Source organism: Muntiacus reevesi, chromosome 8, assembly GCF_963930625.1.
Source record: "Muntiacus reevesi chromosome 8, mMunRee1.1, whole genome shotgun sequence".
Classification (NCBI taxonomy): domain Eukaryota; kingdom Metazoa; phylum Chordata; class Mammalia; order Artiodactyla; family Cervidae; genus Muntiacus; species Muntiacus reevesi.
The window spans coordinates 32,599,027-32,615,958 of record NC_089256.1 but is presented as its reverse complement, the minus strand read 5'-3'; the positions used below and the strand labels follow the sequence as shown (position 1 = coordinate 32,615,958).

Below are 16,932 nucleotides of genomic sequence, written 5' to 3'. Positions count from 1 at the left end.
CCAGTGGAATGACCAGTGCAGAGGCGTGGCTCTTGCTAAGGGCCAGCAGTAGCAGTGCGCCTCACACTATATTCCTGCATTGAGTCTCGCACCGCTCCTTGCTCCAGAGAGCAAGTTCTATCTCAGCCACAGGAGGGCCCCTGCTTCCCTGAACTGCCTGTCTGACAGATTGGGAATTCAGAGATAAAACGAGGAGTGGATGCAGGGGCAGAATAACAATCTTTTTTTTTTTTTTTTAAATACTGGGGTGAATGGAACATTTGGCAATCATTCAAACATTTCCTGAAACTGGTGGTGTCTGCGAGTGGCATTTGCAAAGTAATAGTTTGACTACACTTTGGACAAAAGTCCCCGGCCTTGGCCATCAATGCAAACATACAAAACATCCTGACAGGCTCCCCGTCCCGCCCCAGTGCACACTCCCACGTGGCTAAGCGGCTGCAGGGCACATCTGGATGCAGGCCTGAAGGGGCCCTGCAGAGCAGGGCTCAGGGGTGCCATGGACTGGCTCGGGGTGTGTCTGCAAGCGTGTGCCCATCGCAGTGAACACAAGGGAGGGGGCTCCTGTGAAAACCACTGGCTCTGGTGCGCCGTAGAGAAACTCCTTATGTGAAGGCGCATTGCCCTAGGCGGGGCCAGCTTTCTGCAGCCATTCAGTATGGAGCAGCCAACCAAACTGTGATCTCACTGTGGCTGCAAACCCACTTAAAATACTAACAGTGATGATAAAGATGAATAATCCCTGCACCTCCGGGCATATATGAGTTTATGCTTATCTCTCCTGTCAGCCCTGAAAGGTTACTGTTCAGCTGCCCTGGAGAAGATCTGGTTTTGGTGGTCCTGCAAATAAACAATTAGGTCAGTAACTCTTCAGGCTCTGTAGCTTCTGATGGCTCTGCTTTCTGCAGAAGCTGCTGTTGCTCTCCACAGAAGGACGGGAACCGAGGGTTTTTAAGCGAAGTTGGTTGAGAGGGGATGCGTGCAGTGGGCGGTGGGGGAGAAATCACGGGCTGGGGGTGGGGTAGGGGAGGGAAGGTGGTGGGCAGGACTGAAGGTTAGCTGGGATTTTCCCTCTCAGCAAGGCTCAGCGGAGCTGTAATGCATCACAAGTGCTCTGGCGGCTGGTACCCATGGCCTTAATCATCTCCAGAGTGGGGCGATACTGCTGAGGCTGAGGGAGAGAATTGCTCCAGCGGGGGGGGCTCCGGGAACCAAGGTTTTACAGGAATTGCACAGTCTGGCCACGACTGCTTCTTATGCTTGCCTAGGCTCGCTTAACTCTTCTCCTTTCCACAGCGGGTGTGAGGAGAACCAGTTTCCCCATTAACTTGGGGCCTGCACTTTATCGACTGCAAACGCTCAGGATCCCAGCGCTGGGGCCATCTGCGACCTGTCGGGCTGTAATAGCTTGGTTTTCCCCCTGTTTGGCTCCCTCCTTGAATACTTAGTGTTAAATCATAGGGGAAGGAAGTGTGAGCAGAGGAAAAACAGCACCATTACATGACCCCCGATGAGACCGCTGTGATAGAATTAAAAGCTGCCGCCCTAGGACATTCTAACAGATGACACTGTGAGGTTGCCAAGGTAACCCACCAGGATACAGCTCCAGCATCTTTGGGGTTGATGCTGGGTGGATGAGGTCAGTCAGAGGTGAGGCCTAGCTGCCCAAGGTACATCCCTTGGCTGGCCAGTCCATGGCAGTCAAGAGGAAAATCAAGGCTGACCTCTACACAATACAAATGAACTCAACCTCGTCCCCTCATTGGCTATTCCAGGTGAAAGAGAAGCATCATACTCCAGGTCACTTGATCAGTGTATGTTACACAGGGCTGAAAAAGGTCTGTATATGAATGACTCACCCATTCACTCCATGTATGTGGATTAAACACCTGCTGTGTACATTCGTTCCATGTATGTGGATTAAACACTTGCTGTGTACCAAAGAGGAAGCATCAGAATATCTAGGGGGAAAGGTGAGTTCTAGAAAACCCCGAAAAAAATGCAGGTCCAATCAGGGAAACAAGATCATTTAAGACATTTACACACTGTCAGTAGTCAGGAAAAGGTTGAGTGGAAGAAAATGAAAAACAGAATAACTTATTAACCCCAAGGACCTAGTGTTAAAAAAAAAAATACATGCAAAAATTGTACAGAGTGGAAATGAGTTGCTTAAAAGAAATCAACCTTCTCCCCCAAACACATCAAGTTATGTGGCATTCCCCTATTTTCCCTTTATCTTTTAAATACTCCGTGTTTGCTCTGAACTACTGGTTAACACCTAGAAATGTTGTTTTCTTTCTCCCATGTAAGGACCAGAAAGATTTCAGATGGATCCTGCCTTGCAATAACTCTAGGCCTCGGGCATATAAATAACAAAGATTCCTCATTTTGGCCTCGAAGGTGGGTGTTCAAAAACCATCACTGAGGCCAGAGGACACGCTTTCCCACATGATACTGCTTGAATCTGGACCTGGGCTGTCGTCTGATCCCGTTTTCTCCCAGATGGCAAGCCAGGCGGGGGAGAGTGGGAGAGCCTGGAGGGGGTGGTGGTGAGCACAACAACCAGCGGGGCGTGGAAAGGGCAAGGGGCAAAAAAACACGCCAAGTTGGGGGTGGCGGGAACACAGAACTGGGGTGGCTAGGAAAAAGCAAAGGAGAGAGAAAGGCTGTGAGAAACTGTTTACAGGAATCCCTGAAAACAAGATAGGGCTTCCTTACCCCCGGGGGTGTTATTAGCACCAGAAGGACACCATTAAAACACTCTGGGGCCTACACTAGCCCTCCATCCTGTGGGCTCCAATGCTTAAAGCCCCCTCTTTGCGCAATCAGAAAATGTAGACAATTAATCAGATTATGTCAGTTGGTGATGGACACCAGTTGCTGCAGTCCACCAGGTTGCCAAGAGTTGGACTCGACTGAGCGCCAGAACTGAACTGAAGGGCTGTCTTACTGCAGCCCCCATATAACAAGAGGGTAACAGCTAAGCTATTGGGTGCTTTCCTAAACACTTTACTTCTAAAACCCACGAGAAAGTGCTACCTAACAAAGGAGAAAACAGGCTCAGAGCCAGTGAGGCACGTACCCACATCACACAGAAGGCAAATAAGGATGGAGGCCCAAGGCCCACCTGAACCCTGGCTCTAGGGCCCGGGTAGTAACCCTGGCGTTTTTAATTCTGCTTTGTTTAAAACGCACCACGAACAAAGACAACAGGCTCACTGCCTTCCATCTCGGCTTCACTAACGCAGCCTGACGTTTTATGCATCCAACCGCCTCCTCGGGCGGCCTAAAGTTGGTTCCCTAGATTTTCCCACACCTTCTGGGCACCTGCAGTAGGTGGGCGAGAGGGCGGCAAGCGGACAGTGGCACTAGCCGGCTTCCTAGGCACTAAATGCCCAGTAAATAACTCAAGCGCCCGGGGAAGGGCCCACCTGCAGCATGGGCAGGCGGGAGGGTCTCAACCTTCCTCCCCGCCCCGCTGCACCTCAGCGCCCAGCGCCCTCCAACACCCTGTCCAGAGCGAGGAGGGGGGCGGGCTCCGCAACCCCCACGCGTGCTTCTGACCTCGTGACCTCGGTTACCAGGGGTCTAGAAGGGGGGCAGGGGAGCCACGGGGCTCGCTGCAGAGGCGCGGCGAGGGTCTGTGGCTCCGGGGCCCGTGGGCAGGGCGCGGATCGCGGGGGCGCGGGGCGGGCGCGGGTCGCGGGGGCGCGGTTGGGGGCGCGGGGCGTGGTTGGGGGCACCGGCGCTGGGGCGCGGACTGGGAGCGCGCGGTGGGCGCGGGGCGCGCCGGCTGCTCCCCCGAAGATGCCGCGCGGCGTCTGTTGCCCGTGAGTTCAGAGGAAGAGGAAGTATAGGCGGCGGACGCGCGGCGGCGACGGGGGCGCGTCGGGGCTGCGGGCGGAGCGCGCCGGGCTCTGGGAGCCGCGAGCGGGAGCGCGGCGGCCGCGGGCTCTCGGGCAGGACGCACGCACCGCTCGCGGTGGGGGACGGACGCGCGGGCCCGCCTCGCCGCCCGCCCCGCGCCCACCCCCTGTCGCCTACGCCTTCCCCCGCGCCGCCCCCTCTGCATGGCACAAACTTTCCTCCCGGGACGGAACACGCTGTCTCCGGGAGCCCCAGCGCGCGCCCTCTCACCGGCTGGCCCTAAGCGGTAGGTGGGCGCCTGCGGGACTCGGAGCGGAGGTGGGTGCAGCGGCGCGGGGATCCCGGCGGGCGGGGAGAGCCCAGCGCGGGGCGCCTCCCTGCAGGTTGCGGGGGCCTGGGCGTGCTGCTCGGGCGCGCTGGGGCCCCCTCGTCCTCTGCGCCCGGGCTCGGGTTGGATGGGGCCGGGGACCGGCTCCGTGGGACGCGGCGATCTTGGGCCAACTTTTCTGAAAAAGAAATAAATCAGCCCTGGCGCGCTAGGGAGAGAGGCACCCCCAGAGCGGTCTGTGGGGGGTAGTGGGCTCCGCCGGCCCCAGGGCGCCCGGGGAGGAAGCGGAGGAGAGGCTTCGAGGCTACAGGTGGGTCTGGGACACTCTGCACGGCGCCCTCTGCGAAGAGCGGGCGGGCACTGGCCCCGGAATCTGGGTTCAGGAGGGCGCGAGGCGGCGGGGAGCTGGGGCGGGGTGCGTGGGCCCCCGAGGCGCGTCCGTCCCCGGGCGGGGCTGCCGGCCGCGCGGCCCCCGAAGGCGCTGAGACTCCCGGGAATTCCCGGCACCGAAAACTGCTGTCTCGTCTTCCGTAAGGGATTTCTTCCCTCGTCCTCGCAGCTTTCTTAGGCCCCAGGGTGGACCCGGGTCAGGGCAGGGTGGCGGCGGCGGCGTTTATTTCAGGAAGCCCCGCGGGCGGGCATGCCCACCCTCCTCCCCGGCCGGGTGCCCTTCACCTGCACGGTCGCTGCTTTGGCAGCGAGGGCCGCGTGGAGGCCGCCGGGCTGTAACCCGGGGCACTGCCTCCTGGCTCCCCTGTGTGACTGCGGGTGGTCCCCGGGGACGCTGGGTGGTGTCACCGAGTTTGTTAGGGGTTTTCAAAACAAAAAGTTAAAAACAAAAACAAAAACAACCCAACAGCCTGGCACGGGTCCCTGTGTTTGAGTGACTGCCCTGGCTTCCAGCAACAGTCCCTTCTTGTAACTGGTGGTACAGCTGTTTTCAGATGCTGGGCACAGTCGGGCCATGGGGTGTCATCTCAGGATAAGTGAGGCCCCGGCCAGGAAGGAAGGCGGGTGTGGTGTCAGCGACCTCTGCGCCTGTGGGGAGGGTGTGCGCTGCACCCCACGTGTCCTCAACCCCGAGTACCTCTGAAGGCTGAATTCCCTACCAAGTTCAAGTGACCCCTGATGTCACCAAACCCCACAGAGGGGTTAAAGCAGCAAGCTGTTTGGGACTCCTCCGTGCCTGTGTGTGCTAACCTCAGTGAAATCACTTTAACCTCAGAGGGAGCTCTGCTTCCTCTTTTGCCTGCAGTGGAGTTTCTGGTCTGAGAGGCAGCCCCTCATCCCTCTGTCGCTGGGTTGGTTTTTCTTTGTTTGTCTTTTGGCTGCTTGGACCGTGGGGCAAATGGAAACGGGGGTGTTGTGCAGTTAGCTAATTGATCTGGTGCAGGAAGCAAAAGAGAGTAAATTGGGAATACAAGTCAGTGAGTTCTTTTTCTCCCTCTGGAGCAGGAATTTTTGGCTTCCATTCAAATAATTGCTTTGTCTGTAGGGAAACAGGCAGAAAATCTTTGGCATGAGTGATGTGAGTTCCTGTAAAGCTACTTGCATTCTTCCAACCTTAACTTTTCAGCAGAACTGAAATTATGTGGGCCCCTGGTTTGGTGGGCATGGGTGTCTTGCTAGATTTCTGAGTTGGTGGGCTAGGGAGATGGTCCTGGGGCTCATCCAATGTCTATCTCCTTCTAAAAAATACAGAAAAGTTGCAAGAACAGGTACCACCCAAACAACCATATCTAGAGGCTGTAATTTTGCAATACTTTATTGGCTTTATTATACGTCTGTCCATCCATTCATCCTCTGTCCATCCATCAGTTCTACTCACTGTTTTATGCATTTTAAATTAAATTTCAAACATTGGTATGGGTCACCTCTAAAAGTTTTGTTAGAGTTCAATATATGTTCATGACTTTCTTAAGGTGAAATTTATACATATGATGAATTTATACATACATACCTATCGACATATAGTGAAATGCACAGATCTTGAGGGTAGCATTTGCATCATGTTTTGACAGATGCCTACACCTGTATAAACCTCATCTGTAATCAAGGTAGAGAATATTGCCCTCGCCCCCAGGAAGTTCCCGCATCCCCATTCCCAGTCAGTCTATGGCCCCAACCTTTTTTTTAAACAATCACTCCAAGCTAGTTTAGCCTGTTCTTGAACTTCAGTTATTGTAGAAATCCACAATACTGTGTAAAGCTTCTTAAACTCAGCATGTTTTTGAGATTCACTCATGTTTTATGTATCAGTAATTTGGTCTTTTTTTAAAATTGCTGGGTTATAGTCCAGGATCAGTTTATACCACGGTTTATGTATTCCCCTGTTAATGGACACAAGAGTTATCCCCAGGTTTTGGGAATGAAGCTGCTGTGAATATTTGTTTATAAGTCTTCCTAGGGACATGTGCTTCATGTTTCGTGGGTAAATGGAGTGAAATTGCTGGGTCATAAAAGAGATGTATGTGAACTTTGTAAGAAACTGCCGAACTTTCTCCCAATGTGATTAGACCATTTTACACTCCCATCAGCAAGGAATACATACGTCAGATTCCAGATACCACAGCTCATTTCCCTAGCTCAGGGTCAAGAACATGGTTGACCAGGGTTCTTCTGGGGTCAAAAGGTGCCAAAAATCGGGACCACTAGAGACAGTCTGGAGCGTGTTGTTTTCGTAGATGGAGGAGCTAAGGGAAATCCCTGACTCTGCAGGTAAATGGGTTTATCCTTAAATTATTGTGGATGATCAGACACATATTTTATTTTTAGAGGTCTTCAGAGAAGGGATTTCTGTAGGGGAACGTCCCCTTGGTTGTGAAAGAAGATTGAGTACTTTCTATATAGAGGAAAATAACCACCCCCACCTCCCCGCCAACCTTGCAGAATTCCACTAAACTTCTGCTTTGAAACTCCTGGGGGATTTCTGGTGCGTTGGTCTGGTTGCTGGGAATCTGGTGGAGATTCCCGCTGGATTTCTCTGACTGGGGCAGCTGGCTGTTTAAAGGCGTTTTGTTTGCTCTGTGAGACAGGTCAGATTTGACTTTTTGAAGGCTCCGAGAACACCGCTTTTCTGTTAGAGTGATTCGGCCTGCCAGTGAGAAACGCGGCCTGTCAGCGCTGTTCTTGTTCTGGCTGAGAGAACGGGCCGTTCCCTCTCAGGTCTCCTCTCGAACCCTTAACGAAAATTGGTCTTCGCAGATCCAGCAGTAGGGCGTCCTGCTGGCGTGGGCCCCAGGAGGAAGCCTTTACATCTCGCCAAGGTGCGTCAGTGGGGTCAGGGGACGTGTAAGAGATCGTGAGACATTGGACTATGTTTGGGGACCGTTGCCCTCGTCTGCCAGCCTAGTACAGTGCCTGCCACAGGGCAGAGGCCGTGAATAACCCTCATGGTACCCATCTGGGTGATTACCTCTCTGGAGGTTGACAGGGATCGCCAAGATGTCAGGACCCCAAGATGTGTTTTGACTGGAAGCCACTTTCCTACCACCTGGGAAACAGGTTCAGACTATTAGGAAAATTTTGCCAACTGTAAACTTCCATTCTAAGTAGCACGGTCCTTATTTTATTGTAGATTTTACTGTTGTTATTAACAGAATACTAATTACAAATCCCCTGGGCCAGGTGCCCACTTCGAATCCAACTCTCATGAGAGGTGGGCGCTAATCTTATCTGCACTTCGCCTCTGAGGAAACTGAAGCCCAGTGAGGTTAAAGAACTTGTCCCAAGTTCACATTTTCATTTTTCCTGGACATTGAGGAGAGGGACTCTGACATTCTGGTTTCACAGATGCAGATTCCGTCTACACGCATAGGTTTCCAAACGCAGGAAGCCCTTGTAGAATAGAATATAAACTGGAGCGGGGACGAAGTTGCAAGAAACGACACCCTGAACCCGCTTCCTCAAGTCTTTTGTCTGTTTCTCTTGGCGCACCTGGGGCCTGAATGGAGGTACTTGTTTTGATGCCGGTTTAAGGTATTATTAGTTATCTGATTATAATTTTATTGTGGGAAAAGAAAGACATTGCCAGATGTTTAGTTGGAGTGTCTGTCACTGAGCCACCCAGTGCTGTAGCCACGGTCTACAGGCGGCTATTTACATCTGAATATCAAGGAATAACAATGAAATAAAATGAAAAGTGCAGTTCCACAGTCTCACCGGCCACCTTTCAAGGGCTTTGGAGCCACATGTGGTTATTTGCTACCATACTGGACAGAGGAGATGTGGAATATTTCCAGCCTTGCTGAAAGTTTGGTTCAATGGCACTACTCTGGAGTGAGCAGTTCTCTTTTGTCCCTCGGGTAAGAATTGGCAACACTCTTGGCTAAAGCTTAGGCTATTTTTCACTGACAAAGAGATAAATTTAGCCAGACATTTCTTTTATGTTTACCTTTTAAAGGGGTGTGTGTGTGTGTGTGTGTGTGTGTGTGTGTGTGTGATCTTTCCTCCCATTCACATTCAGTTTTTGACATAAATTTTGAGTTTCCCTTTTCTCCTGGGCCCCCAGAGGGGTTAGCAAGAGGGGCTTACGTTATTATCATTGTGTATTTTACCAAGAGACTTTCTCTGAAAAGATCAGTACAGCCGGCAAGTGATGGCCACTGCTTGAAGCCCTGTTAATACCTTGCTCTCCAAAGAAGAATTCTGTTCTGCTTTTAAATATGCATTTGTGTTACTTACTCCCTACCTGGGCTGAATTCACGAAGAAAAAGCGTTCTCAGCAGGGCCAGGACCAAAGAGCTAGAAAATCAGGTCACATTCTACGTGTGATGGCTGCCTGCCAGGCCTGAGGTGGAGGAGATGCCCTCTGGGGTACCTGAGGGCTCTGTGTGGGGGTTCTCCTGGGTCGGGCCTGCCCCCGTGGGGTAGTGTTTGCTGGAGGGGCCGCAGGTTGTAGCTGGTGGCGTGGGGTGATGGGGAGGGGGCCTGGCTGGCTGTCCCCCTTAGGGGCATCCACTACTCAGGCTGGGTTCAGAGGAGTGGGCACCAGCCCCCGGATGTTGGCGGGAAACCCAGACGCTCCAGGGCCAGGCCATCAGCTATGAGTGCCCATCTTGTCCGATGTTCACCAAGTCTCATGCCGCTCTATGAAGCTGCGTTGGTTGTTTTCACACTGTTCAACCAGGAAACCAGAGACACTTCACTGACTGTGGTTCTTGGGCTTTTAAAACTAAACTGTCCCTAAACTGTGTTGTTCCCTAGGTGGACCCTGCGAATGGGCAGCGTTTATTCTTTGCAAAGGATTATCAGCTTCAAACTTGTGTATGTGTGTGTGTGTGTTGAAATTCCCTACTTTGTATTTCACCCCCAAGGAAATTCTTCTGTGGAAGCCTTCAAGTTTTATGGAGTAACTCCCAAATTCCTCAGATTTGGAGAAATTTTTGTAATAGACCTTATCCGTAAAGGTGAATGAGAAGAAATTAGGTTAATTTCAGACTCTAGTTAAGAGAACGTGATCATATCATGTTTTACAAAATTTTGAGAAGGCAGAGTACAGGGAATCAGACTATTCATTTAAATACTTTTTTGATTTGGAGAGGTCTTTGGGGATTTTTTCCAGTGTCTAGGGCCACTTTATAAGCACCCTTTCAGTGTGGTTTAATTATTATGACAGGTTAACAGGGATCTTTATCATGGATAACAAGTAATATCCATGATAACAACTAGTAGCAACTAATTATTAGATAACAACTAATAACAATTAACATTCAGACAGTTGTTTCTAGATGCCTCAGTTCAGTTCAATTCAGTCGCTCAGTCGTGTCTGACTCTTTGTGACCCCATGAATCACAGCACGCCAGGCCTCCCTGTCCATCACCAACTCCCAGAGTTTACTCAAACTCATGTCCATCGAGTTGGTGATGCCATCCAACCATCTCATCCTCTGTCATCCCCCTCTCCTCCTGCCCCCAGTCCCTCCCAGCATCAGGGTCTTTTCCAATGAGTCAACTCTTTGCATGAGGTGGCCAAAGTATTGGAGTTTCAGCTTCAGCATCAGTGCTTCCAATGAACACCCAGGACTGATCTGCTTTAGGATGGACTGGTTGGATCTCCTTGCAGTCCAAGGGACTCTCAAGAGTCTTCCCCAACACCACAGTTCAAAAGCATCAGTTTATTGGTGCTCAGCTTTCTTCACTGTCCAACTCTCAGATCCATACATGACAACTGGAAAAACCATAGCCTTGACTAGACGGACTTTTGTTGGCAAAGTAATGTCTCTGCTTTTTAATATGCTATCTAGGTTGGTCATAACTTTCCTTCCAAGGAGTAAGCGTCTTTTAATTTCAAGTCTGCAGTCACCATCTGCAGTGATTTTGGAGCCCCCCAAAATAAAGTCTGACACTGTTTCCACTGTCTCGCCATCTATTTCCCATGAAGTGATGGGACCAGATGCCATGATCTTTGTTTTCTGAATGTTGAGCTTTAAGCCAACTTTTTCACTCTCCTCTTTCACTTTCATCAAGAGGCTTTTTAGTTCCTCTTCACTTTCTGCCATTAGGGTGGTGTCATCTGCATATCTGAGGTTATTGATATTTCTCCCGGCAATCTTGATTCCAGCTTGTGCACATATTGCTGAAGCCTGGCTTGGAGAATTTTGAGCATTACTTTACTAGCATGTGAGATGAGTGCAATTGTGCTGCAGTTTGAACGTTCTTTGGGATTGCCTTTCTTTGTGATTGGAATGAAAACTGACATTTTCCAGTCCTGTGGCCACTGCTGAGTTTTCCAAATTTGCTGGCATATTGAGTGCAGCACTTTCATAGCATCATCTTTTAGGATTTGAAATAGCTCAACTGGAATTCCATCACCTCCACTAGCTTTGTTTGTAGTGATGCTTTCTAAGGCCAACTTGACTTCACATTCCAGGATGTCTGGCTCTAGGTGAGTGATCACACCATCGTGATTATCTGGGTCATGAAGATCTTTTTTGTACAGTTCTTCTGTGTATTCTTGCCGCCTCAGTTCAGTTCAGTCGCTCAGTCATGTCCAACTCTTTGTGACCCCATGAATCACAGCACTCTTTCCGCCTAGGGCCTCACAGTTGTTAACGTATTTAATCCTCACCATGCCAGTGGATTCTGCAGCCCTCCCCCACTTTATGATTGAGATCCCTGAGGTTAAACAGCTTCCTTGAGGTCCCTCAACTAAGAAGTTGGGCCCTGGGACCTGAATCCAGGCAGTCTGGCTCCAGAGCCTCACCCAGGGCCTGTGCTGTGCTTTCAGAAAGATGGACTTGGCAGCGATGGGCAGGTATTCCCAAGCCCCCTCTCCCTCCTTTCCCAGACGGCAGGCATCCTCGCTGCTCCTGAAGACTGTGAGTTGTGTTTCTGGTGCACCTGTTGGGGCAGGGCCCTGGGGTAGCCATTCTTGGGACGAGGCAGCGGCTGCCCTCGAGAGGTTGGCGCTCCCATGGGAAGACGGGGCAGTCCCAGGAGCGTCGGGGCTCAGCCCCGGACAGATCCATACCACTGCTCACCCTGCTGCCCTTGGCTGGAGTTAGCGCAGCCAGAACAGACTCCCACCTCCTTTGGCTCCATTCAACGTGGGAAGTGCTGCTGCAAGATGCTGAGAGCGCACGCCCTGGAGGCGTCTTGGATGCCCCGTCTCCAGACCCACGAGAAATCCCACTGGCTACCTCCCAGACATATCCAGAATTTGACTGCTCCTCACCCCTGGTCACCACTTGGTCTCCCCCTTCCCAGGGTCAGAGGGGTCCTGCCTCACCCTGGGCTCAGAACCCTCTATGGGTTCCCACCTGCCTTGAGGCAGCCAGGGGTCGAATTGCCCACGACCACCAGCTCGCGCCTTCCGGAGTCCACTGCCGCCCAGGCGCCCCTCGCCTCCCGGCAGGTCCCAAAGGCCCCAGCCTGTTTGCCACGTGAGGCCGCCATGAAGGCTGTGTCCGCCCACTTCTCCCAGGGCTCGGCTTTCTCGAATTCTGCTCATTGTCGCCTTCTGCGGGAGGCCTGCCCTCATCACCTTGTTTTTTTTTTTTCTTTAAAAATCCCTGCCTTCCTTGTCTCTGTGCGACATTCTTTCAAGCTTGAACTTCATTCATTATTTTTATGCACCTAACGTCTGTTTCTCTGCTCCTGAAAGTAAGGTTCATAAGGCTGGCGTGGTTCTTGTTTTGGTTTTTTGTCCCTGTTTCACCTTGGTATCCCCAGCGTTAGGAACCGTGTATTAGATTATACTGTTAGTCACTGAGTCATGAGTTATGTATGACTCTCTGTGACCCCATGGACTATAGCCCACCAGGCTCCTCTGTCCATGGGATTCTCCAGGCCAGAATACTGGAGTGGGTTGCCATTCCCTTCTCCAGAGGATCTTCCCGACCCAGGGATCAAACTGGGTCTCCTGCATTGCAGGTGGATTCATTACCATCTGAACTACAGGGATAGTGCCTTGCATGTATTAAGTGCTCAGTGAAGAAGGGCGTGATGGTTATCTTACTTATCAAGTTGGCTACACAGCGGTCCCCAGTTTTGGTCAAGTAGCAGTCTAGGTGTTGCCCTGCAGTATTTTTTAAAGATGTGATTGACATTTGAATCAGTAAAAGCAGACCAGTCTCCACAGAATGAGTGGGCATCGTCCGGCCAGTTCAGGGACTTAAAAGATCGAGATATCCGAGGACGGGCCTTCAGCCTCTGGGGCTCAGGGCTGCTCCATCCCCTCTTCCCTGGGTCTTTGGCCTCCTGGTCCGCTCTGTAGATTTCAGACTTGCCAGCCTCTAAGTCCAAAGACAAGTCCTCTAAAACAACTCTGCCCCAACTTCTGTCTGTAGATGTCTATATATGGAAACACATGTACACACACACAAGAAACCCAGGAGGAAGAGCTGGCTTTGGGGGCAGGACGTTGAGTTCTCTTTGGAGCATATCCTTCTGGAAGTGCTGGGAAAGAAAGTTCTAGGGGGAGATGTTGGAATGGGTAGGTGGGCCTGTGAGCTGGAGTTGAAAAGCAGTCAGGTTGAGAGGGGGTCTGACAGCTAAGGGGAGAGGAGGTAGTTAGGGAACTTTCTCGAGTGACACGTCCAGTCCTATATTGGAGGGCCCCAGACTCTGTGCTGAGACCCTCCAAGGCACTGCAGCAAGCTTGTTAGATGTCTTTCACTGCCAGCCGGAGGTGGTTCACAGTACCAACATCAAAGGGCACCACTTCCTTTTGATGATGTCGTCTCTTTGCGAAGCTGGATTTGGGGTGGTTGCTACGATCGTTGTGGAACAGGAGATGGTGGGGGGGTGGGGTGGGGCTGTCTAGTATGTCTGAGGTTTGAGAAGTTGCCCAGTGCACACGTCCCAGAAGTAAGCAATAATGGTGACCGAAAGGTGCAGAGAAAGATTTTTTTCTTTCAGTTTATGTAGTCTGTTCTTTCCAAAGACTGCTAAGTTGTTTGGACATAATTATCAATTTGTTTGAACCCGACTACTTAATTAATCAAACTTCGCAGCCTGGGGTTGCTGTGAAAAAACATACATGGACACTGGGGGTCGTACACGCCATGACCTGAAAAGCATCAGGGCCTTTGCCCTGTATTGTTCTGGGTATTATATGTAATGTGCTCAGGCGTGAGGAACAGGGACTGCAAGATATGGGACAAAGGGACTGGCATGAAGCCTGTATCCCAAAAGTATTTCTGCAAAAATAAGAGCTGAGAGCAAATAAAATGCAAGCATTTGTTAAATCGCGATAGTGGGTGCAGAGATGCCTCATTTTTTCATCCTGATCCATGTGTTTGCAGGGGTTAATAGTGAAAGCAGTTTGAAGAGAGAGAAGGACAGAAGGAGACCAGGGTAGAAATTTGGAGTGCACTTGTGCGGGAGGAAAGCAGACAGGCTGGAGAGGTAGGACATGAGGTCACAAGAGGTTCAGGAGAAACGGGGGTGAAACCAAGGAGGTCCGCAAAACCCCCCTCCTCTAGACTGCGGTCTCCAGCCCCCGGCTACGTGCTTCAGACTCAGGGCCCGGGAGACCCGGGTGTTGGGAGGCTGGAGAGGTCAGGAGCGGGAAGGGACGGGGTTTGCTCTGAGGGTGTCGGTGCTTAACCCTGGATCTCAGTTCCTGTCAGTCTTAAAAAGGGATGCTTGGCCCATCCGAACGGCCCGGGCGTCTGGACCTCCCAACAGCCGTCAGTGATCCGGTGGGCAGCTGAGATGAAGAGCCACCTCCGTGGTCCAGGCTCTCTGGAGCTTTCCTGTGGTTTAGACGTTGCTGAACCACACGTGGCAGTGTGGACTCGGACGGCAGGCCTGGGTGGGCCATTCCCACGGGTGGCGGCGCTGCTGGTCTGAGGACCGCACTTTGAGTGGCGGCCTCTTGGGAGGGGGGCTGTTTTCAGCGAAGGGTGGTTGTGATGGACGCTCGTTGGAGAGCAGAAAGGAAGTCTGGATCCGTCTCCGCCGGGTGTTTTCTTTTGATAAATACCCCTCTTATCTTTCTTTTTTTTTTTCATCTTTTTTTTTCCCCCTTATCTTTTGCTGTGTAACATTTTACCCCCAAACTTGGCAACTGGAAACAGCAGTGAACGTTTCTCGTTTCTCGGGGCTCCTGTGAGTCAGGAATCCAGAGGCGGCTGAGCTGGGTGGTCTGACCGGGGGCCTCTCCTGAGGTTCTGGCCAGGACGCCGGCTGGCCTGAAGACTGCTGAGTGGTGCTGACACTTGGGTATTGGGTTTGTGGTGGCTGTTGGGTGGTGGCCTCAGTGCCCGCCCGGGGGCTTCTCCATGCGGTTAATAGCGTGTCTTCCCAATATGGCGGGGCTTCCCCGGGGGCTCAGTGGTGAAGAACTCACCTGCACTGCAGGAGATGTGGATTCGATCCCTGGGTGGGGAAGATGCCCTGGAGGAGGACATGGCACCCCACTCCAGTACTCTTGCCTGGGACGTCCCATGGACAGAGGAGCCTGGTGGGCTACAGTCCGTGGGGTCGCAGAGTCAGACGTGACTCGGCGGCTGAGCGCAAGCACCCAGAATGGCAGCGGGCTTCCCCCAGGCACGCGCGCCCTTCTGCCGCATCCCGATGGCTGCTCCGGCCAGCCCCGTTGAGTGCGGGGGTGTCCCCTGGTGAGCAGGAGAACTACTGAGGCCCATCTTGGAGGCTGGCTGTGATACACCTTGATGTCTTCAACTAGAACAGGAATGCCCATCCAACACGGAAAACTTGAAAAATGCGAAAAGCTATAAAGTGAATGTCTCCCATCACCTCAGACCCAGACGAAAGTTCTGTGAATGCTATGGTCCCTGTCCTGTCAGTTAAGGAAAAAAAAACAAAAACACATGGATTTTCATATGCAGATGCACACATAGACACTTAAAAACAGCACCATAAAATAGTCCCTTTCATACAGATTGTTCTTTTCCTTGGCGTCAAGTCAGGCACACTGTCAGTGGGTCCGTTTCAGTTATGCTTGGGTTTCTCTCGTAGACAGTTTGTAGGATATCAAGATTTGACACCATCCAAATAGCTGGTTGGGTTTTCAAATTTTCATACATTTCTGAGTGAAGAGAAATGTTCTCATCATGTAAAAACCTCTTAATTTGGATCATCAGTTCTTGCTTTGGGTGCCTGAATGATGTAATAAACACGCTCGAGTCTTCAAATATAGGATTTGAGTGAAGAAATAAAGAATGAGTTTGCCAGCTGATCCGGCATCATTGCATATAATTGCACCATCTCTGGTCGCTTGTCATGAGCTGTTGGCAGTTGTTAAAATTAGCTTTACAGTCTGCCTCAGATTAGTAGCAAATGTGGTAAATGAGAGCTCACTCTTAATGAAACTAATTTGTATTTGAAAATATAACTACATTTATTGCCCCCATTATTGAAATACATGCATGCTAGTTGGTAGTAAAAATGAACTTTAAACTGAGGTTTTTTTTTTTTAATCCCAGCTGAAAAATAATCTTTTCAGAAGATGATCCTTTTCGAATGAACTTTAAACTGAGGTTTTTTTTTTTTTTTTTAATCCCAGCTGAAAAATAATCTTTTCAGAAGATGATCCTTTTCGAAGTGATTTTCCAGTGTTGTATGGGCATCTGGGCTTCCCTGATAGCTCAGTTGGTAAAGAATCCGCCTGCAATGCAGGAGAACCCGGTTCGATCCCTGGGTTGGGAAGATTCCCTGGAGAAGGGAAAGGCTACCCACTCCAGTATTCTGGCCTGGAGAATTCCATGGACTGTATCGTCTATGGGGTCTCCAAGAGTCGGACACGACTGAGCGGCTTTCATGGGCATCTGGGGAGATATTTAAAAAACAAATTAGAAATACTTCAAAAATAAAAATTTCTAACATTTGAAATGACACAGTGGAACTTATGTGGCGGTCCCGCGATTGAGACTTTGCCTTCCAGTGAGGTCAGTGCAAGTTCAGTCCCTAGTTGGGAAGCTGGGATCCTGCATGCCTTTTCACCAAGAAGCCAGGGCATAGAAATGGAATCAGTGTTGCAGAAAATTTGATGAGGGCTTTGGAAGTGGTTCACATTAAAAAAAAAAAAAAAACTCAACAAATAAATAAAGAAGTAAAATGGCACAGGATATTGTGTCCTGTTGCTGATGCGTTTTTTCTGGAAGCAGGTCTCTGGGGACGTGCCATCTGTTTGATTTCACAGTGGTTTTCTCTGAACGCCCTGCGCCCCACCCAGACTTCTAGAACAACCAGCCTCCCTGTTTCATGCGCATCCCTTCATTTTCTGTCTCCTTTACCTCTGGTCCTCTTGAGCCTATGACCTGATCTTTC

The 16,932-nt window shown here is 51.0% G+C and overlaps 1 protein-coding gene across 2 annotated transcripts in view; it reads left to right on the top strand.

Annotated features, from left to right (window-relative positions):
• Positions 1–3,905: 3,905 nt before the first annotated feature.
• Positions 3,906–16,932, top strand: part of RFTN1 (raftlin, lipid raft linker 1) — a 210,648-nt gene continuing 197,621 nt past the window's right edge. Inside the window, exon 1 of one of the 2 annotated variants that reach the window (XM_065943157.1) lies at positions 3,906–4,153. The gene's annotated coding sequence lies outside the window, so the exon portion shown is untranslated. Of the gene's footprint in view, positions 4,154–4,251; positions 4,506–16,932 lie in introns of those variants that run through there. The other variant, XM_065943156.1, reaches the window with a different exon arrangement.